This window comes from Pipistrellus hanaki, assembly GCF_964339955.1.
Source record: "Pipistrellus hanaki genome assembly, chromosome: 1".
Taxonomy (NCBI): Eukaryota; Metazoa; Chordata; class Mammalia; order Chiroptera; family Vespertilionidae; genus Pipistrellus; species Pipistrellus hanaki.
In genome coordinates this window covers 32722747-32746994 of record NC_140503.1, presented here as the reverse complement: position 1 = coordinate 32746994, position 24248 = coordinate 32722747, and the positions used below count along the sequence as shown (strand labels likewise).

At 37.6% G+C, this 24248-nt stretch overlaps 1 long non-coding RNA gene and 1 pseudogene across 2 annotated transcripts in view; both read left to right on the top strand.

Moving 5' to 3' along the window:
• LOC311628113 overlaps positions 1–24248 on the top strand; it is a 156511-nt gene that overhangs the window by 60412 nt on the left and 71851 nt on the right. The gene's annotated exons all lie outside the window — the stretch shown is intronic.
• LOC311614630 (HIG1 domain family member 1A, mitochondrial-like) lies at positions 20644–21086 on the top strand (annotated as a pseudogene). Its single transcript has 2 exons — positions 20644–20839; positions 20954–21086. The product of its transcript is annotated as an HIG1 domain family member 1A, mitochondrial-like (transcript).

Genomic DNA, 24248 nt, shown 5'->3' with positions numbered 1-24248 from the left:
AGACATAAATGTTCATCTCCTGTCTTTTTCAATACTCTATTCAGGTAAAACATACTGATAAAGGAAAGGAGGGAGACCTTGAGCAGACAAGAGATTTCAACAGATTTCTGGAAGAAAATTTCTAATAAAGGAGAAAATCTAGGTGACCTTGGGCTTGGTGATGAATTTTTACATACACAATACCAAAAGCACAATCCATGAAAGAAAATATTTGATAACTTGGATTCTCATTAAAATATAAAACTTCTGCTCTAGCAAAGAAAATGTTAAGAGAATGAAAAGACAAACCACAGACTGGGAAAAATATTTGCAAAGCACACATTCAATAAAGGATTATATGCAAAATACACCCCAAAAAATCCTCTTAAAATCAACATTAAAAAAAAAAAAAAAGGCAAAAGAACTGAACACACATATATCAAAGAAGATATACAGATGGATAATAAGTATGGGAAAAGATGTTCAAAATTAAATGTCATCAGAGAATTACAAGTTAAAACAATCTTTAATAATAAAAGCATAATATGATAATTAGACTGGAAGTCCTTCCGGATGTCCGTCCGTCCTGTACAAAAGTTGTGGCGGGTGGGGACCGAAGCACAAACCCACAGCCGCCATGCCCCGCGGGGGCCGAGGCAGCCGCAGCGACCCTAGGGGCTAAGACCCTTGCAAGAATTTTGTACATTGGGCCTCTAGTAATTGAATAAAACAACACACTTATTAAGGGTGGCTTAAATTCAAAACACTGACAACATCAAATGCTGGAGAGGATGTGGAGCAACAAACAGAACCTCACTCCTCGATGGTGGGAATGCAGATGGATGCAGTCACTTTGGAAGACAGTCGGGCAGTTTCTTACAAAGGTAAACACAGTCTTACTATATCGTCCAGCATTGGCATTTACACAAATGAGTTAAAAATGTATGTTTCAACCTAAAACCTGCACACAAATGTTTATATCAGCTTTTTCACAACTGCCAAAATAGACGAATGGATAAAGAAACTATATATCCACACGTGGAATGTTACTCAGCAATACAACTAAATGAGCTATCAAGCCATGTTAAAAAAAAAAAAAAAAATAGAGGGGAAACTCAAATGCATATTAGTAAGTGAAAGAAGCCAGTATGAAATGATTGCACATACTGTATGATTGCAAATATATGACATTCTGGAAAAGGCAGAACTACAGAAACAGAAAAGATCAGTGATTGCAAAGGGTTCAGGGAAGGAGAGGAGGGGTGAGTGGCTAGAGCACAGGGCATTTTTAGAGCGGTGAAACTTTTGTATGATACAGTGATGGTGGATACATTATGTTATGCATTGTCAAAACTCATAGAACTGTATAACCCAAAGTGTTAATCTTAATGTAAACTATGGACTCTGGTTAATAATAATATATCAAGTCCTAACCAGTTTGGCTCAGTGGATAGAGCATCGGCCTGCGGTCTGAAGGATCCCAGGTTCCATTCCAGTCAAGGGTATGTATCTTGGTTGCGGGCACATCCCCAGTAGGGGGTGTGCAAGAGGTGGCTGATCGATGTTTCTGTCTCATTGATCTTTCTAACTCTCTATGCCTCTCCCTTGCTCTCTGTAAAAAAATCAATGAAATATATTTTTAAATAATAATAATAATAATAATAATAATAGTGTCAATACCAATTAATCAGTTGTAACAAATGTACCATTATAATGCAAGATGTTAATAAGAGAGGCAACTGCTTTGGAGAGGTTGGAAGAAGGAGATTTATGGGATAGCTCTGTATTTTCTGCTCCATTTTACTATAAACCTAAAACTGCTCTTTAGGTGTTCCTCTATAGATGATTGGATGCAGATGTGGTACATATATATGATGGAGTACTTCTCAGCCATAAGAAAAGAGGAAATACTACCACTTACGACAACATGGATGGATCTTGAGAATATCATGCTAAGTGAAATGAAGCAGAAAAAGTTAAGAACCATTCTTATGTGGGACGTAGAACTGAAAGCAACAAATGAACAAGACAAATAAATAAAGACTCATAGACACAGACAACAGTATGTTGGTTACCAAAGGGAAAGAGAGGAGTGGGATTGTGAAGGGTCAAAAGGTCAAATACACATTGGCAGGAGATTTGACTTCAGGTGGTAAACACACAAGGCAATATACAGATGATGTATCATAGATTGTGCACTTGAGACCTATATGATTTTGTTGATCAATGTCAACCCAATAAATTTAAATTTTTTAAAATATTAATTTGAAAAGGAACCACGGAATTGGTATTTCTGAGATAAATGTGGCATTTAAAAAAATATTTGAAAAATAGAAAGTTAAGTGAAATCTGATCCTAATATTTTTGCCAGGGTCAAAATGAAACCTTGCATTTTGTCTGCCATAAAAGCTAGCTGTGGCCCCCGCTGGTTTTGTTCAGTGGATAGAGCATTGGTCTGTGGACTATAGGGTCCCAGGTTTGATTCCAGTCAAGGGCACATGCCTAGGTTGTGGGCTCAGTCCCCAGTAGGGGATGGGCAGGAGACATCCAATCAAAAATTCTCTCTCCTCATTGATGTTTCCATTACTCTTTCTCCATCTCTCTGAAATCAATAAAAAAAAAAAAAATTTTTTTAAATCACTGCTTACCCGACCAATGTAGCTCAATGGTTAAGCATCGACCTATGAACCAGGAGATCACGGTTTGATTCCCAGTCAGGGCACATGCCTTGGATTTGGGGCTTGATTCTCAGTAGGGAGCTTGCAAGAGGCAGCCAATCAAAGATTCTCTCTCATTATTGATGTGACATTTTTTTCTGACCCTACTTTTTGTACTAGTATGAAATAAGGCTTATTGTCTATGCACTTCAACTATAATTTGTTCCCGAGAAGAAACCCATTAGCATAAAAGTATTATGGGGCTCATTTATTGGTTGGTTAGTTGATTTTTTGAAGTGGGCTTTATTTTAAAACACCTTCATCCTAAACTTAGACCTTTCCAGGCACCAGAAGTACCCAGAGATCTCTGCTTGAACATAAACCTTTAGACTAGGGGTGTCGAACTCAATCAGAGAAGGGGCCAAAATCTAAAATCCAGCCTAAATCGCGGGCCGAATGGTTTACTGAACAGTCATAAACTGACAATGTCATAAACTGACAGCGGAGTGCAGTGATGACAGCGCGGTGCGGGCCACATTGCAAGGCCTGGCGGGCTGGATTTGGCCCGCGGGCCTTGTGTTTGACACATGTGCTTTAGACACTGCACCCGAAGCCTTCCTCCAAACCACCGCATCTCTCACTGAGAGTCATACCGAAGCTTCCTAACTGCTTTCTGCCCTTCCCACACTTTCGGTCTATTCTTAGCAGGGCAACCAGAGAGGTCCTATTGAAACATAAATCAGAACACATCACGATTCTACCCAAACCCTCAGGAGTCCCGGCCCACTCTGTTCCAGCCATACTAGCCTTCTTGCTGTCCCCGACGCCTTTCTGGTGCCTCTGCCTGGAGTGTTCTTCCTCCAGACATGCTGCTGGCTGCCTCTCTCCCTCCCTCCAAGGTTTTGCTTCACTTTTTCGGTGTGGCCCATATTGATCCCTACATTTTGAGTGTTTCTCTTCTCTCTCTTTTCTTTTATATATAGAAATTATTTTCTAATATTCTATTTTAATTTGTTTTTATTTATTGTACTTACTGTCTTTCTCTCCTAAACTGCAAACCCATTTAGGGAAGAGATTTTGTTTGCTCTGTCATACAGCTGTATGCCCAACATGTGAAATTTGCTTGAGGCATAGTTGGTGCTCAATAAATATTGATTGAATTAGATAACAGTGCCTTCTGAGAGCTAACTTCTTCTTGGGGTTTTTATAGCAAAAGCCATAATAAACCTGGGACACTGTATATATAGAGTGACTGTACATGATTTTCATAGATATGGAATAATTATTTCATCCAATTTACCTTTCTAGTGGAAATGGTCCTCAATACGTAGTACACAGCTGTAGTTTGTAGAAAATGTTAGATGTGCCGAAACCGGTTTGGCTCAGTGGTAGAGCGTTGGTCTGTGGACTGAAAGGTCCTGGGTTCGATTCCAGTCAGGGGCATGTACGTTGGTTGCGGGCACATCCCCGGTAGGGGGTGTGCAAGAGGCAGCTGGTCGATGTTTCTCTCCCATCGTTTCTAGCTCTCTATCTCTCTCCCTTCCTCGCTGTAAAAAATCAATAAAATATATTAAAAAAGAAAAAAAGAAAAAAGAAAATGTTAGATGTGGCCACTGGCCCTCTTGAATAATTTTTGGAGGCCCCCTTGGCTACATATCACAATCAAGTAAATAACAATTTGTTTCCCAAGAGCAAGCGGTAAATATAAGCCTTCTTCCATGTCTTTATTTGTGGTGTTCAACTTTTCTGTAATGGTATTTCCAGATTCATACACTTGTTGCATATTTTTAATTACTGGTTTTATGGTGCAATGTCTTCTGAAGTCAAAGAAGCCAGTCTGTTTATTACCTTTCTAAAATCAAAGGGTGGTTATTGCACATTTGCAATGCTATTTAATGCATAAGAAATAGTAACTGCTTCCATCAATTGAGTTTATACTGACATCTGGAGGCTCAGTTTGGTACTACATCAAGGCTATTACACACTTGGTGCCTTCAACTAAAAATAATAAAACATTAAAAATATCAAAAATTAGTAAAAATTTATTTTGAATAATTTTGCATCTTTTAATAAAACTCTGTTGCTTGGGAAATTGAGTGTGTTACTCTGGGAAATGAATAACAGTAACTGTCGCTAACATTTTTTGAGTTGAGCCAGGTCAGGCAGCATACAAGTGCTTCTTTTTTCTCCTTAATCTTCACCCGGGGATATTTTTTTCATTGCTTTTCTGTCAGAGAGAGAGAGAGAGAGAGAGAGAGAGAGAGAGAGAGGGAGGGAGGGAGGGAGGGAGGGAGAGAGAGAGAGAGAGAGAGAGAGAGAGAGAGAGAGAGAGACTTTAATGTGAGAGATACACATGGATTGGTTGCCTCCCCCATGCGCCCTGAGGGGTGGGTGGGGAGTGAACCTGCAAACTAGATACAGGTACTTGCCTTTGGGAATCAAACCCATGATCCTTCTGTGTGCAGGCTGACGCTCTAACCACTTAGCACCGGCCAAGATGCAGTAACTCATTTTACTCTTTTTTTTTTTAATTAAATAAATCTTTATTGTTCAGATTATTGTTTCTCCTTTTCACCCCCATAGCTCCCTTCCACCCAGTTCCCACCCCACCCTCTACCCTTACCCCCCCCTCCCCCATTGTCCTCATTTTACTCTTCAGACCACCCTATAAAACAGACAGTTATCATCCCCATTTCTCAGGTGAGATGCAGGCTCAGAGTGGCTGGTAATTTTCAAGGTCACCTCACTAGTCATGGCAGAGCAAAACCTGAACCCAAGTTGGTGTGCTTTCAGAACCTCGTTGGTACTGTTGTAGTTTTTGCAGCAAGGATCATGTTGTGGGATCAAGAGAAATTGAGGAATAAACTGCTCTGGGTCATTCCCACAGGAGCTGGATTTCATAACCGACAAGTCAAAATACTTCAAAAGCGAAAGGCTGGGTTGGAAATATATGTAAGAAATCAGAAGAAGGTGCTTTGCTTTTGGAAGCTGGCTGGTTAAGTAATGAACTCTCCTCAGCATTTTGGCCTGTGTGATTCTTACACTTGGCTAACGGGATTTAGTTGGCATCAGGGTCTCTCAATGATTTATTACTCCCAGCAATGAGGATATGCTTGTTTTAGAAAAACAAAAAAGCTTTTTGTTTTATTTTGTTATATTAAGGTGGTAACGATCAATGAATATTTCAAAAGAAAGTTAATGAATTTTTTTTTTTATTGTTGACAGTATTACAGATGCTCCCCAATTCTCCACCCTCTCTTAGCTCCCCTCCTCACAGACCCTGTCCCACCTCAGGCCCGCACCACACTATTGTCTGTGTCCATTGGTGGTGCACTTATGTATATAAATTCTTTGGTTAATCCCTTCCAATCTCTTCCCCTCCCTCCCCCCAACCCCCACTGAGATATGTCAGCGTGAGCCATTAGATTATGTTCATTAGATTCTACATATAAGAGAGATCATATGATATTTGTCTATCTTTGACTGGCTTATTTCACTCAGCATAATACTTTCCAGCTTTATCCAATGCTGTTGCAAAGGGTAAGAAATCCTTTTTTAAAGCTGTGTAAGTATGGCATTGTGTAAATGTACCACCGCTTTTTTTTTTAATATATTTTATTATTTTTCACAGAGAAGAAGAGAGAGAGATAGACAGCTAAAAACATCGATGAGAGAGAATCATCGATCAGCTGCCTCTTGCACACCCCCCACTGGGGATGTGCCTGCAACCAAGGTACATGCCCTTGCCCGGAATTGAACTCGGGACCTTTCAGTCCGCAGGCCGACGCTCTATCCACTGAGCCAAACCGGTCCGGCTACCACCGCGTTTTATCCATTCATCCACTGATGGGCACTTGGGCTGTTTCAAAATCTTAGCTATATAAATAACTCTGCTACCGTGTTTCCCCAAAAATAATACAGCCTCCGAAAATAAGACCTAGTGTGTGGAAAGATAAGATATCCCTGAAAATAAGACCTAGCGCAACTTTGGGAGAAAAAATTAATATAAGACACTGTCTTATTTTCGGGGAAACAGGGTATGAACATAAGGGTGCATGTATTCTTTCTGATTGGTATTTCAGGTTTCTAAGGATATACTCTATTCCCATAAGTGGGATAGCTGGGTCAAACAGCATTTTCGTTTTAAATTTTTTGAGGAAACCCCATTCTGTTTTCCGTAGTGCCTGCACTAGTCTGCATTCCCAGAAGCAGTGCACGAGGGTTCCCTTTTCTCCACATCCTCACCATCCCTTGTTGTTTGTTGATTTATTGATAGTAGCCATTCTGACAGATGTGAGGTATTATCTCATTGTGGTTTTAATTTGCATTTCTGTGATGATTAGTGACATTGAGCATTTTTTCATATGTCATTGGCCATCTGTATGTTCACTTTGGAGAAATGTCTATGAGGTCCTTTGCCCATTTTTTTTATATATATTTTATTAATTTTTAACAGAGAGAAAGGGAGAGAGATAAAGAGCTAGAAACGTCGATGAGAGAGAAACATCGACCAGCTGCCACTTGCACAACCCCTACCGGGGATGTGCCCGCAACCAAGGTACATGCCCTTGACCGGAATCGAACCTGGGACCTTTCAGTCCGCAGACCACTGAGCCAAACCGGCTTTGGCCTTTGCCCATTTTTTAATTAGATTGTCTTCCTTTTGTTGAGTTGTATGTATTCTTTATATACATTGAAAATTAACCCCTTATCAGATGTATCCTTGGAAAATACGTTTTCCCATTCAGTGGGTTCTCTTTGTATTTTGTTGTTGGAAAATTTTATTGTGCAGAAGCTTTTTATTTTGATGTAGTCTTATTTGTTTATTTTTTCATTTGTTTCTCTTGCCCTAGGAGATGGATTAGTAAAAATTCTGCTACATGACTTGTCTGAGATTTTACTTCCTTTGTTTTCTTCTAGGATTTGTATGGTTTTGTGTCTGACATTTAACTCTTTTGCCCATTTTGAGTTAACTCTTGTGTATAGTGTAAGTTGATGGCCTGGTTAATGAATTTTTCAATCAAAATTTATTGTAGGCTTTGCAAATGTTGATAGGCACAATGTTTTCTCTCCTCCTGTTCCTAGACACACGCCTGGAGATCATAAATGAGGACACTTCTTACACTTCTTCCCTTCATATTTCCCTCGGTTACAAACCCATGAACTCAATGTGTTGACAATAGCAGTCTGGCAAGAGCCACTATCTGTCTACCAGCTTGGGAAAGAAAGGAAGGCCTGTTAGGACCAAGACAGTCACTTCTCTATTGCACTATATGTGGTTTCTGTGAACTAATTAAAGACATTCATTTCAAAAATCCTTTATGTCTCCTATCCTGGGCAAATATAATCTGCTGTTATCAATATCACTTATGTGAGGATCAAATATAATAATGTGGTTAATTGGGATCAGATATCCAAGCTGAAAAGTTCAGTCACTCTTGAAGGAAGCCCTGACTAGGAATTGAACAATGACCTTCTGGCTCATAGGTCAACCCTCAACCACTGAGCTATGCCAGTCGCACCTCTCTCATTGATGTTTCTATCTCTCTATCCCTTCTCCTTTCCTCTCTGATATCAGTAAAAATATATAATTAAAAAACACACAAATATTTTTAAAAAGTAAATTCTGATGTCAATAACAAAGTATGTTTTGGGGAAATAAAAGTGTTGAATTTCTGTGTGTAATTGAAAAGTTGTTTTTAGTTTAAAATAGACTAACTTGCTAGGTGACTTGGACAAATTTTCTATTGCTTCATCAGTAAAATGCAGTGAGATAAGAGGTAACTGGAAACACTTTTATATAAACCTATATATATAAGGTCAATTGGTTTTTTAAATTAATTTTAAAACATAATAGACTTTATTTTTTAGAACAGAATAAATAATAGATACTTCCAAGGTTATTGTGAGGATTAGGTAAAATGATAAATGCAAAGTATTTAGGATGTAAATGCTCAAATACATTTTAGTTCTTCAAAACATTTACCACTGCCATACAACAGCCATTCATTATTTTGGACCTAATATTAGTCAGTGTTTAAATACCATTAAGACAGTGACTATATATATATCTTCAATTCATATTCCTCAGGGTGCTTAGACAGTCACCCATGTTAGATCCTCAATTAATTTGGTTAAGTACATTAATCAAAAAGTATTTTCACCTTGGATGTGGATTTCTATTATAAAACAAAATGGAAAAGTGGTGATTACAAGAGAAAAGATGAACTGCATTATAATTAAGAGCTTTTATTTTTCAAAAGATACCACAAGAGTCAAAGATGATCCACAAATTGAATACAATATGTACAGTAAACATAACTAAAAATAAATTAGTATTCAGAATTTATTAAAAAGAAAATAATTTCTATTTATTAATTAGAAAATAATTCCTAATTAATAAATAGAAGACAAATAATCCAGTAGAACCCTAACCGGTTTGACTCAAGGGTCCCAGGTTCAATTCCGGTCAAGGGCATGTACGTTAGTTGCAGGCACATCCCCAGCAGGGAGTGTGCAGGAGGCAGCTGATCCATAATTCTCTCTTATCGATGTTTCTAACTCTCTATCCCTCTCCCTTCCTCTCTGTAAAAAATCAATAAAATGTATTTTATTTTATTTTTTTAATATATTTTATTGATTTTTTACAGAGAGGAAGAGAGAGGGATAGAGAGCTAGAAACGTCAATGGGAGAGAAACATCAACCAGCTGCCTCTTGCATACCCCCTACCGGGGATGTGCCCGCAACCAATGTACATGCCCTTGACCGGAATCCAACCTGGGACCTTTCAGTCAGCAGGCCGATGCTCTATCCACTGAGCCAAACCAGTTCCGGCAATAAAATGTATTTTAAAAAAATAATTCAGTAGAAAAAGTGGGCAAAAATCATGAAGAGGCAATTCACAAAAGAAAAAACACACAAAAATTTCCAAGATACACTAGGTACTCAGCCTCATAGTCATCAGGAATAAACAAAGCAAAATTACAGTGAAATAGTATCGTATACCCATTATATGGGCAACATTTTTAAACCTAAAAATATAAAGGTAAAGTAAAAATATGGAATAATGGAAATGCAAATGTCCATGTGAGCAGTAATTGAGTAACTACTTTAAAAAACAACTTGGTACCTGTGTGCTGACAACAGGGATGGATGTAGCTATGGCCTCTGGGAAGGCAAGAGGATGGGGCTGGAAAGGAGCACATGGAGAATTCCACTTGTCTCATCAGTCATTCTATGGCTCAAGTTGTATGATGAGTTCATGGGAGTTGATTACTCTTTAAGATTTATGTCATTGAATAAATTGTTTTGAAAATATTAAATATTATACAATGAAATCTCTTGAAAATGAAAAGTTTGATGAATACAGTAGAGGCTTTGCATTTTATTTATTATAATTCACAATAAGATATGAATTACAAAAATTCATTATAGATGTAGCTCACATGGCAGGTTAGTAATGAAAACACGTTATTTTCTTTTGCTTCATCTTGTCTCACCATTCCTCGAAGAAGTTGGAGATGCTTTCGTATGCCAGAAAAGTAAAGAAGGTCTTATAGACATTATTTTTTCATCCTGACATAACGGTTTGCAGTTGAGCTTTGTATTAGTTCTTTCCAAAAGTTTTGAAAACAAATTAAACAGAAGAGCAATCCAAGCAAGACCAAAGGCATACCAAGGTACCAAAAATACTGTGTACAATGGTGAGTACGTCTCAGCAGCATTTACACCTAAAAACAAAAAGTAAATCACATATAAATCACTGGAGGATGATTTTGCTTCTGATATTCTCTTGACCTTCATAAAATATACCAAATTAGTATAAACCCATAAAAATGTCTACATTTGGAGTCTAATCACTGATTATTGAAAACCAATTAGAAATTAAGAAGTGGTACGTCTGAAATGAATACCATATTCAATGAGAGTATGGGATTATAGTTACAAATTTTAGATTACATTGAACTTTTGGTATAAGTTTTGCTAATATTTTTGGTAATATATCTATTATATAAAGAGAAAAAACTCTATTTCTATGAATTATTTTAATGGTATTTGTGTAAACATTCCAATCTGACTGAATATCTCACAGAATAGATAGGTGCCTAGATGTGCCATAAACCTTTAGGACATATTAATATGATTTTTTTTCCTTTCCTTGCTGTGAAGGATTTAAAAAAACAAACAAAAATAACCTATCAAACTTTTTTTTTAACTCAAATTTTGTTTAAAAACGATGTGGCCCTCCATGAATGTTTATTCCTACTCTACCACTGGTTTGTTCTGTATGGCTACAAACATGCAATATTTTTTTCCAACTTTTTATTGTAAAAAACCATTTGAAGTAATAATAAGAAACACAAAGAAGAAAAATGTCCATAATTCCAACAATCATCTCACACTATTTTGAGACTCAATAACACTAGTTCCAGTCCCACAATCTTTATGTTATTTATTTTGCCTCAAATATCCTTAAAACTAATATTGTATATCAAAATGTAAATAATTACATGAACTTTGGTCACATTCTGGCATTTGCTAATAAAGAAAAATTGGCCTTAAAAAAAACGCAGGGTAAACTAATGGCTACTCCACAAAAGAACACATTTTTAACTGCATTTAACCTCATATTAGAACAAGGGGAAGGAGAATGTAAATCAGTGACATTAACTAGAAAACAACGTTATGAAAGACAGATGATTTTATTGATTGAGATCAATGTGGAAAAGGTTTCATTTGTTTTCTAGCTTCAAATGGCATATTAATTAGAGTCCCTTATCTAGCGCCCTTTAAATTTCTAATAAAACATCTATGAAGTCCCAATTTCAGTTAGAAAATAAGGGAAATAGGCTGGGTTTTCTATTCTACAGTAAAAACAAAAAAAAGGGAACAGACAAAACCAAAATCTTATTTATCAATGGTGTTAGCAAAAAAACAGTGAATGCAAGAAATTCAATGAGCTAAATTCTAGAGAGAAAATAGTTATTCACAAATGAGCCGAGAGCAGTGGTAGCTTCCATACCAAACCTGGGCATGTATGGGCACAGCAAGCCAAGCAGAGGTGCTAGAGAAGGTGAAAATTTACAAAGACAAAATAAAATTTGCCCTTCCTTAAAAGCCAGCTGGGCTCACAGAATGAATTGGAATCTAATAATGCTAACCACCCCAAAAGGATTGTTCAGCCAAATAATTCTCCCCACACCACCACACCAAATTTGCCAACATTTTGCCACTGGAGGAGGGCTGGCCCATGTCATTCTTCAGTGTGACTGCTTTTATTCCCACATAATACCATATGTACCACATAGTCCACAGACTTTTTTTAGTGCTATTTTTCTAAATAAAGGGACTCATAGAGATCGTTCTATTTTTGTGACCTAGGAATCAATCAATAAATACCCAGATATTCATACATGAGAACGTAATCAGAAATTAGTAAACATTGGCGCTAAAAGGGGTACTATAAGTATTTCTCCTGGACTATCAGTTATTTTTCACTCTCGGTCTGCTAAGTTGAAGACTCGCCTTCAGTCATACCTAAAGTGCCCGGTAAGGCTTTGTAGATCCTTATGGTCAAGAACATTTTCTTTTTCCTAGTTGCCATCATAGCACTACGTATTTAACTCAAGTGTGGCTTGTCGCCTCCATTTGTAATGGCCTTTTTCTATGTCTAAATCTTGCCCACATCAATGTGTGGCCCTTATAGGCAGGAGCCAAGTTTTAGTCCTGGTTGACTTTGAAGCACGCATCACCTAAGACTCATATGGCAAGAAACGCTCAGGAAGAACTGATTCCTAGATTTGTTGACTGATTATTGACAACCAAAAAATCAACTAGTTTAAGGTTTCCCTCACCCCAGCTACTTAATATTAGATCCAATTGAGTCCTATTGGTCAAGTAGCTTGTCCAAGTTGGCCCAGATAGATTGTGGTAGAAGAGACATCTAATGTTCAGCTCCTTGGCTCTGTGCTTATTGTGGTAGCGTACTGATTGTTCTATGTAGGTATGAGCCCTGGGCATGTATGCATAATGAGGTATTATTCCTATGTTCTTTGGGCTAATTTTTAAAAAGTATGTTAATAGTAAGAATGATGCCTACTAAAATGATAGTAATTTGAGGCAGAGATGAATCAAGAAAAATAGAAAGGTTTCTCAAAATATATAGCCTAAAATTTGCTTAGTTCCTTAAGGAATTTATAAGTCCCAAAAGGCCTTGTAGAAATAATCCTTTATACAAGAGACTGTGGGATATTTTATGTTGAATTTTAGGTTAAGTACATTAATACTTAAGGTCTGGGGATCTTTATTACCTCCTTATTCAGTGTATTTATGCGAAGGTGAGAGTGGACTTATCTACTGGTAAAGACACTGAGCATGTGTTGTATGGAATTCAACCTCTGTACCTACTGTTTTCATTACACATGAACTTTGAATATCTATATGAGCAAATGGTGACATGCTTTGAGAAATTTCTCTGTTTGATTTTCCCATAATTAGTATATTCTCTGGCCTGTTCAAGAAAGGTGGATGGAAAGGAATTATTTTGGAATCTTTCATGGATTCTCAGGTGACTAGAATTTCTCAATTGTTTTGGCTTCTACTCTAACTCTGATAGATAAATGCTATATTTCTGATTATACTTTTACTTCAAATCCTGTTGATTTGCGACTATGAGTGCTAATACAATTCTAAGATGAATATCTGTTGACTTACCAGGTATATAGTCACCAAACCCAATGGTACTTAAGGAGATAAATGCAAAATATAATCCTTCATTGTATGACCAGCCCTCCATATACTTGAAAACTACTGGTGGTATCAGGATGAAAATGATAACTCCAGTTACCGAGAAAAAGGTGAATATGCAAATTTTAATTTGTCTCTAACAAAAAGAAAAAAAGAAGGAAGGAAGGAGGGGAGGGAGGGAAAGAGGAAAGAGAGAAGGAAAGAAAATATTAATAATCCAACAACAGTCAGAAAGCTATGATCAACTGAACCACCATTTGCCCTTTACAGATTCCTTTGTGACCAAGGGGTTGCTGGGATATCCATACCACCCTCTGACTTGCAGACTTCCTTTGCATCTGGGAGTATTTCCCAGCTCTATCACATGAATCATCTCCCTTATGAATCTCTGTTGCTTAGCTGTTACTCCATGCATTTTGTTGCAGTTTCACATTTATTGAGTGTAGAGCAATCTCTCCCTTCCTGCCCTCCCTACGTTTCACACTACAAATGTTCTTTTGCTTTGTGACCTGCTCACTCGCACCTTCAGCTCTGGGTGCCGCTGATTGTGCAAAAAGGACAATCACCACCTGGGAGTTCAGGACATTAACTTTTTGAGACAAATAAACAAATAATATTTTATTAAGAGACATTCTAACACCTCAAATGCTAAGAGAAAAATTAATCTATTTTCCCATCTAAAACCTGGATGTTCTATTTCCAATTCTATATTATATTGGTTGATTAAATGCTTTTTATGAAATAATTCAACTTCATTCAACAAGTATTTGTTGAGTTTTACCACTAGTACCATGAAAGATACTCAATATACATATAAAAATATGTCAGTCTGTCCACGTAGAGATTATAGTTTTGTCAGGGGAGAGGAAGAGAAACAGATAAATAAACTAATTAAAATAATCAGTTTTAAACTTTCATTTATAGAGTCCTTCATATAGCATAGACACTATGCTAAGGGCTATACATACTTTTTATATACATATAGTAAGGGGACATATTATAACTATTTCTGTAAACTTTAGTGCTTATTACAATGATTGCATTGGATTGTGGGGATTGCAGTGCTTTCTAAATTTGGAGGGATATGAAGCTGATGCTATGAAATTCTTATGTCTTATTTCTCTAGAAATTTGGAACTATGGATTCATTATTGACTTTGGAAGGGTGCCAAACTATATAACATACCTGGAGCAGAATAAAGCATAATTAGAGTAACATGAAAGAAAGAAATAGCTGACTTTTAGTATACATTGTGGACTGTTAAGGAGTTTTGGAAACAAGAGGAGATTTATATTACAAATTTCATTTTCTGTGAGAAGCACTGCTAATAGCTGCTTTAGTTTAACTTTGTATGGTGGTGGCAAACTCAGAGCATTCTGTATCACTGATAAGAGTTTTATTTGGGTCATGCTATTATCTGATGCACTTGAGTGACCCTGTCTGGCCAGTTTGTTTAGTCATATTTATAAGCATGAAATAAGATACAAGCTTGGCCTCTTGTAGGCTTTGAAAGACAGCATCCAAAATATCTTGAGTTTCTGAAGCAGCCAAATCTTTGATACCAGACATAATTAGAGGAGTGGATAACATGGCCTCAGGAAAGACAAATGGGCAAAATCTTTTTGGATACTATCTGATTTTTTCCCTTGAAGGAAAAAAACAACACACACACACACACACACACACACACACACACACACACACTTGTCTAGTTGAACTATTTCACAGAGGATTTTAGTTTCCAAAGAATGCTAACATCTCTTTCTACCCCTCCTAGAATCCACTCCCAAGAGAGAATTGCTGGTATGAATGGGTCAAGTACAAGAGCATTCACTGACCACCACTATGAGAGGAGTGGACAGATAACCTCCCAGGAGTTTCTTTCTCTGGACTCCACTCCTTTGAGAATGAGGAAGTAACATCAGCCAGGACCTGCCCTTACTAGCACTGCTCTTTCCTGAGGCCTGTTTAGAGATCAAATTGGCCTTTTAATTATTACTCTTAAATCAGTGGGTGAGTTCAGAGAGGAAGGGAAAGGGACATCTGGCCTCAGTCTTCTACTCAAAATGGATTAGTTAGGTATAAGGAATAATTGCTAAAGTGCATACTAGTTCACAAGAAAACCTGATACAAATCTTCCTGGCAATAAAAACAATGATTTGCCTGTCCCTGTCCTCTCTGCATATCTCTTTCTGGACTATCAGGAATGGACTATCCATCCATGTCATCTCTCTTCATCTCACTTTGTCCCAACTCAATACAAATTTGTTTAAGTTTTCCAAACAGCCTTTTCTAATTGCATGCTTTTGTAATCTATAGCTGTAAAAAATGTCTCGCCTTTTGCAGTGTTGTGAAAGGAATTGTGAGATAAAAGGAGATCAGAATCCAGGATCAAGTTGATAACTTCCTCTAGAAAATCTAGATGTTTGGTTTTATATACTTACTTCATAGGGTGGTTCAGAAAGTCAAACAAAATCATTAAACTGCATTTATGCTATGATACTCTACCAGTATTAGTTCAAATAATATTCCTGTTTCCTGAAGAAGAAAAATAAAGCAGTAAAGATATTTTTAGTTGAATATCCTTTTTTTTAAATCAAAAATTCCATAAAGAAGGGGCAAACATATCAAATATATACATTAATTTATATATGTGTGTCTACACTTATATACGTAAATGTATATGTAAATAGAGAGAGTCTTTTTAGCATGTAATTAACAAAAAAAATATAAACTCTTGTATGTTTATTCTATGTATGGTTATAAACCCAAGCATGTGTAAAAAAATTATTTAGTAAATATTACCTCTGTCAGTCCCTTATTCCGAAGGTATGTCCCAAGTCCTGAAAATGGTTGTGATATTGCCTTACCCAAAAACTTCAGGAATATAAGTGTTAGAGGAATCCCCAATAAACCATAGAAGACACAGAACATCTGGCCCATAGGAGTTCTGGGAGCAATTATCCCATAACCTGATGGATGATAAGAGACAATTTAATATCTGCTCAATATTACTACTCCTTGGAACATGCACTTTTGATGTATTTTTGTTGTTGATGTTTTGTTATGAGAGTCTCAGCCACAAACACAGTTTTTAAGAGAAAACATATAATCCAATCATTTTACATCCAAGAATTTCTCCTAAGAAAATGATCAGAAAAGTGGGAAGTAAGATGATCACTAAAGCAGTATTTGAGGAAAAAATTGGACATAAACAGTTCTAAGCATTAGAAAGGATATGCTGAGTAAAATGGCCCAATAAAATACTTTGCAATCTCCAAGGAGTGCAAGTATATTCAATGATATGAAAAATTTATTATATATTTCTGAGTAAAAATATATTTTTGTGGATTTCACTATAACCATGTATGACACATATTTATGGGATAAAGAAAAGAAAAATCAGAAATTTGCTACTTTGTTTACAAATTTGAATAAGCCAATCCCTGTTACTGAATCTAATTTTAATTTACATGTCAGTGTTTGCTGTCTTACGTATAGCACAAAATTTAACAAAATCTTATTTCTCTAAATTATGGATTTGGGGTTGCTTTTATGAAAAATGTTCTATATACACACATAATTGCTGATCTAAACAATTTTGTTCCTTTTATGCTTACAGATCTTAAATTCAATTTTTATTTTCATTGACATAAAAAAGAGAATAAGAATACTTATTGCACACACACACACACAGGAAGAATGCTATACCAAAGTTTCACAGTTTTTCATGGAGTTTACACAAAAGCTCCCTTGGCTGCCTGTGGTAATATTTTAAACAGTCTGGCAATGTCAAAGATATTACAAGTGAGAAGTTTATGCCTGTTTTAAGTCATGCTTGAAGACAAATAAATTCATAGTTTGCCTTGACCCACATTTGTTTAAAATAATTTGTTTTAAGAATAAAGGCCTAGCTGGTTTAGCTCAGTGGATAAAATGTCGGCCTGCTGACTGAAGGGTTCCAGGTTCGATTCCAGTCAAGGGCACATGCCTGAGTTGCAATCTCAATCCCCGGGAGGGAGCACACAGGAGGCAGCCAATCAATGATTCTCTATCATCAGTGATGCTTCTATTTCTCTCTCCTCTCCCTTCTTCTCTGAAATCAATAAAAATATATATATATATTTTAAAAAAACAACAAAGAATAAAGGTAGAGATCCAAGATGAGGATGGAGTAGGTGGAAGCTATACTCACCTCTTAAAGAGCCAATAAACAAATTTTGTTTGCAGCAACTCACCCTAGGCTCTGGTGGAGGAGGTGGAAAAGGTTAGAGACACGTGAGGAGTGTCTGGGGTTTGTGGCTCTGGGGATAGAGCTGAGGGGGACATCTGCCAGGATCCCTATGCTTAGTCATTCTCCCAAACTGCAGATGCCATCTTTCTTAGGTGGAGCACTCCTCTCTGTGTGGCTTCAGTCTGGTGGGAGGCAATAACCCCATCCTTGGGAATCCCTCTTGCCCCACCCTGTGTAGCTTATGGCCTGCTGAGGATATGGCCAGAGGCTCTTTCAGTGACTGAGTCTAACTGGCAGCTGGCAGAAAGGATAGGCAGAGGCAGATCTCGGGATGCCTTAGAAATATTGTTGACCTGCTCCTGGGCCCTGTGCTTATAAAAGCAAACTTCGGTGTGCAGCTTGGTCCTCCCGGTACATATGCAGGCCATTCTGAGGCAGCACAAACTGTTGATTGCTTAGAGCTCCAAAAAGGTTGCCCAGAGCCAAGTCACAGGCAGCGTCTGACATTAGAGTCCCTCACCAGAGGCCCAGAACCAACACAACCAGTGGCCAGCTTCAGACAACAAAATGATATATCTGATAAGGGTTACTGTCCAAATTTATAAATAACTTACAAAACTCAAAACCAAAAAAAAAAAACAAAACACACACACACACACACACACACACACACACACACACACACACAAACTTCTATTAAAAAAAATTAAAAAAAAAAATAAAAATAGGTAAAGGACCTGAATAGACACTTCTCCAAAGAGGACATACAGAATGGCCTAACAAACATTTGTAAAGATTCTCAACATCACTAATAATCAGAAAAATGCTCATTAAAACCACAATGAGATATTGCCTCATATCTGTCAGAATGGTTATCATCAATAAATAACAAGTGTTTGCAAGAATGTGGAAAAAAGGGAACTCTTGTGCACTATTGGTGGGAAAGCAGACTGGTGCACCCATTGTGGAAAGCAGTATAGAGTTATCTCAAATATCAAATATCAAATATCAAATAATTAAATATGGAACTTCCTTATGACCCAGGTATCCTACTTCTGGGAATGTATGCAAGAAACCCAAAACACTAATTCAAAATAATATATGCACTCCTATGTTCACTGCAGTATTGTTTACAATAGCCAAGATTTGGAAACAGGCCAAGTAGATAAGTGGAAAAAAAAAAAAAAGAAAAAAAAAGCTGTGATATATTTACACAATGGAATACTACTCAGCAGTTAAAAAGAAGGAAATCTTACCCTTTGGGACAACATGGATGGACCTAGAGAACATTATATTAAGTGAAATAAAGCCAGTCAGAGAAAGATTAGTACCATATGATCTCACTCTTATTTGGAACCTAATGAGCAACATGAGTTAACAAGCAAAATAGTAACAGACTCTGAGATAGAGAGCAGCTGATAGCTGTCAGAGGTGGGAGGCTGGATGGGGCAGTGGAGGGACTGAGCAAAAAAGAAAGAAGCTCATGGACATGGACAACAGGGTGGTGATTACTGGGGGGAGGTTGGGTAGGGAGAGGTGGAGGAGGGTATAGGAGTATAAATGGTAATAGGCAGAGGCTTGACTTGAGGTAGCAAACACACAATATACAGGTGATGTGTTCTAGAATTGTGCATCTGTGTAATTTTGTCAACTAGTGTCACCCCAATAAATTCAATAAAAAGGAAAAAATAAAGGCAAAAAGTAGGCTTATTGAATCTTTTCAGAACTGCAAAGTAGGACTGCCTTCATTCTTCAGGCAAGCTGGTACACTGATTCTATCTCAACATAAAAATACCAGAGCATCAAAATGATAGAGAATGGCCAAATGTTTTCAACCCCCTTCATTCCTTGTTGAACAGAGCCATTGAATGCGGTAGAGCTGCCTGAAGCCAAGAGGCTTCATCTGCTGTGGCCCAGAGCTGGAGTGGCTCACTGGGTTTAGGGATTCAATGACAGAATGCATGCCCACCATTCAACTGGACCTCTGTGAGCAGGCCATGCCTCAAGGTTAAGAGCGTTGTTCAGACCCCTGATGTTATTCCATGGGCAGAAACTATGGGTCATGTGATATCCAATGCCAGCTCTCTGACCTCAGTCAACCCCTGAAATTTAAGATTCTCCCAATTCTTTTATTGAACTATAATAAGCAAGTAAAAATGGTTTCTGAACAAATACAACCATTTTGCTGGGAGTTGGCAGGTGTGTAACACTCTCCAAAACTGGGTATGCATCCTATTTTCAGTAAGGGGAAATAGATTTGAGCATGCCATCCTTGAGAATAACAGTCATCACTTATTAACCTGTTCCCACAAAAAGGAAAATTCTATGGTAGTGCCAAAGGTCTCTGATAGTCTGAAGATGCCAGGGATCTCCTGAGAATCTTTGGTATAGCTATCTTAAGCTATGCTTATTTCTTATAAATCCTAATGGCTCTTAGTTAATAATAAAACATCTTAGAATTATCTCAAGTTTAGCAGGAACCTGTGGTTTTTAAATCACATGATCCTCTAGCTACATTTCCCCTGAATTTAAGAGAAATAAGTAGGCATCGTGATTCTATCAGAAGTCCTAGAAAAATCTGACTGGTTCTGGGGTTTGCTACATATTTCACCAATATGTTGGAAGACGAGATGGAAATTCCATTGCCAAGATCACCCACTAAAGAGAAAAGGCTCAGAGACTTTGTTGTCAAATAGAAAAATGACTTAAAAATACAAAATAGAGGGGAGGCAACATGTATTGATGAAACATCATCTTAAAAACAAAAGCAGGGAGTGCCGAAACCGGTTTGGCTCAGTGGTAGAGCGTCGGTCTGCGGACTGAAAGGTCCCAGGTTCGATTCCGGTCAAGGGCATGTACGTTGGTTACAGGCATATCCCCGGTGGGGGGTGTGCAAGAGGCAGCTGGTCGATGTTTCTCTCTCATTGACGTTTCTAGTTCTCTATCTCTCTCCCTTCCTCCCTGTAAAAAATCAATAAAATAAATTTAAAAAATTAAAAAAGCAGGGAGAAGCTGGCTGGAGTTTGAGTGGTCCCGTTGGGTTTGGAAAGTTCTTCAATCAGTATGTCAACCGACACAGATGTTTCTCTTTCTTCATGTGATGAAGGTCGGGGATCTAAATTTCCCATGAAAAACTAAAGAGGCACCATTTGTCCCTATTGGAATGGTGCCAATCACTGCCTATGGATCATATAAACTGAAGACCAGGGGAAATACTAAAATGTCCCTTCAGGGGGGTGGGATAGCAATGGGGAGATAGGGACATATATGTAATACCTTAATCAATAAAGGGGGGGGGAAGACCTAAGTAAGTGGAAGAATAAACTATGTTTCTAGATTTAAAAAAATAAAAAAAAATAAAACGTCCCTTCACCTGATCCACAGAGCCCAAGGTTTTGTTGTGGTAGCAATGACTCTTGGCTTGGGATACTCCATGTATAAGGAATTCTGGGCAAAACCTAAACCATAGGAGAGATGCTGTCTTGGTCTTGGTGGTGTTTGCTATAGTTAGACATCTCATATTGAGGTTATATGTTTATGTTGAAAATAAATCATTTGAATATTGGCTTCCTTTTTTGGAGGCTTGATTTGCCAGGTGACTAAATTACTAGTGACTAGTTCACTAGCTAGGTCATTCAGGGGAGTCAGGTTAGCACCTAAGAAACATATCACTTTTAAATGCACTTGAGAGTGGTAAAATGTCCACCTTGTTAAACTCTTCTGGTGAAATTAGTTCTAAGCAAGAACAACGTGCCGATCCTGAAGTACTCCCAGTTGCTGCAGAATCTCACGTGCTTTTGATGTTATATAGGAATCCTGTTTGCCCCAGTTACTTGGACTTTTTTCTGTCTGCTTTGTGGACTGAATGGGGACTTCAGTTTTGGGGGCTGGTTGGCTCTTAAAGAACCCTTTCAGAACAGTACATGGCATATAATGTTACAAACCTCCCCACAATTGAACATGTGTATGTATTTAAACCAAACTTAACATGCTAACAGCTGCTAGAAGGTAGAATTTATTTTAGAGTCACACTTGTAAACATAAGATAATTATAGATCCCAGTTTAGCTCTTTTCTAATTGCAGAATTATATTTTTGCTGCTGTTATATTAGAATAATTTTTAAATGTCACCTTGAAATGGATATTTGTATTTTAAGTGCTAACACAAAGGTAATGAAAAACAATTTTTAAAAATGTGCAGTATGTTCATTTTCTCTTTAAGAATCATAAATGTTAAACAAATTACCTATAATGGAAGTGATAAATGACTCAAGAGCAAGCTCTGGAAAGACATTCTACAAGAACTTTGGTGTACTACAGAAGGCTTTATTGCACTTGTGAAATCCTAACCTGAATTACATTCCATGGTGATAACATGGTACATGTAGTGTTATTAAAATAAGTGAACACACACACACACACACACACACACACACACACACACAGCAGGTTCTGAATTTAGAGGTTGAAGGGGTATGGTTCATGTAGAGAAAGTCCTAGCTGTGATAAAAATTTTTATAATCGGCATCCTAGATTAAAAAAAAATTAAACTGGACATAAAGTACCTTACTTACCTATTGTGCTTAGTGTTGATGCCACAAATCCAAAAGAGTTTTTTAAGTCCCAACTAACATAAATCGTTCCATTTACTATGGGGAAAACTCCATATTTTACAGCAAAAATCAGCTTCTACGTTAAAAAAAAACAAAAAGAAGCAAGCATTATTTTGATAAATGTATGATCTTTCTCTTAAAGAATATAGAACACAAATCCACCTTTGTGGAATTTAGATTCTGACAGAGGGAAATAAACATAAACATATATAAATATGTTATGAGGCACTAAGAGATCAAGCAGAGTGGGGGGAGAAGGGGGATTGGGGGGTTGACTGAGAAAACCTCACTGAGAAGACAAGACTTGAACAAGGACATGAAGGCAATGAGAAAGTTTGCCAAACAAGTATTTGAGCAGAGAGCATTCCAAGCAGAAACAACAACATTGAAGTGAAGAGCCTTAAGGCAAGAGCCTGGAATATTCTAGAAACATCCAGCAGCATGAGTATGAGCAGAACAAAGACGAGGGCAGTGTAAGGGAAGAAGTAAGAGAGGAAATAGAGAAGGAGGACAAGATCATGGAAGCTCGGAGAACTATAGCTTTTAATCTGAATGAAGTGGGGTGAGTCACCAAGAGTTTTTGAACAAAGAAGGTGACTTATACCCTTAAAAGACTACGAAAGGATCCTTTGGGCTGCTGTATTTAAAAGAGAATACAGGGTGTCCCAAAAAAATGTATACACACTTTAACAGCTGATAGCTCAAGTTTAAAAATGAAATGTGTTTTAATGAACACTGACTCTATCAACGTTCAAAATGTGTGTGTGTACATTTTTGGGACACTATATAGTGCGCAAAGTGAAGGCAGGAGTTCTGTTAGGAGAATACTGCAAAACTCCAGAAGCTCCAGAAAAGACCAGATGGTGACTCAATGAGACCAGGTAGAGCAGTGACAGTGAGATTCTGTGGTTTTGAAGCGCAGCTAGTGAGAGTCCCTGGAAGATTAAAGGTGAGTCCAAGAGAAAGAGCATAGTCAAGACTTTTTTTTTCTGAGCAACTTAAAGAATGGAGTTGTCCTAGCTGGTTTTGCTCAGTGGATAGAGCATCCGCCTGCGGACCAATTGGTCCTGGGTTCCATCCCAGTCACAGGTACATACCTTGATTACAGGCTCCTCCCTGGACCCGGCCCTGGTCGGGGCTAGTGCAGGAGGCAACCAATCTAGTATTTCTCTCACATTGATGTTTCTCTCTGTTTTTTCCGCTCTCTTCTACTCTCCCTAAAAATCAAAGAAAAATATCCTCGGGTGATGATTAGCAAACAAACAGACAGACAGACAGACAGACAGACAAACAAACAGAAAAGGATGGAGTGGCCATTAACTGAAGTAAGAAAGGCTGTTGTGCTTAGGGATAGGAGCAAATTTTCCTTTCGAAGCAAAAGAGCAGGTGTTCATTTTTAGAAATTATGAGTCTGAATATTTTGTTAAATATCTCAGTGGAGATTTCCATTATCAAGGTAGATATACAATCTGTAATGTCTGGGAAAGGCCTCGGCTAGACATAAAAATTTGGGAGTTATTGGTATGTACTTAGTTCTTAAGGCCATGCATGAGATAGAAGAACCACAAAGGAAGTGAGTAAAAATAGAAAAGAAAAAAAAATTGAGGACTGAGCCCAGAAACCTCTTAAAATTGAGAAGAATGGAACCAGCAAAGGCAAGAAGAAGGGACAACTGTTAAAATAGAAGGAAAATCAGAATTAGAGTGTGGTGTCGTAGAAACCATGTGAAGAAAGTATATCAAGAAGGAAAGAGTGATCAACTGTGGCAAAAAAAAAAAAAAAAAAAAATGCTGTACATTCTATAAGCTGAGAGCAGATTGTGAACAGATTTTAATTATGCCCTGTTATTTAGTGAGTGTGTGTAGGTTGGGGGTGGAAATGGTAGACACCATAGTCATTTGTTGATAGTGTACAGAGAATGGCATAGACCACATTAGGGCTACCTGTGGTTTAAAGCAGTAGAGTAGGCTCCTTTACTTTTTTTTTTGCCTGCTCACCTAAAACTCCATTAAAATAAC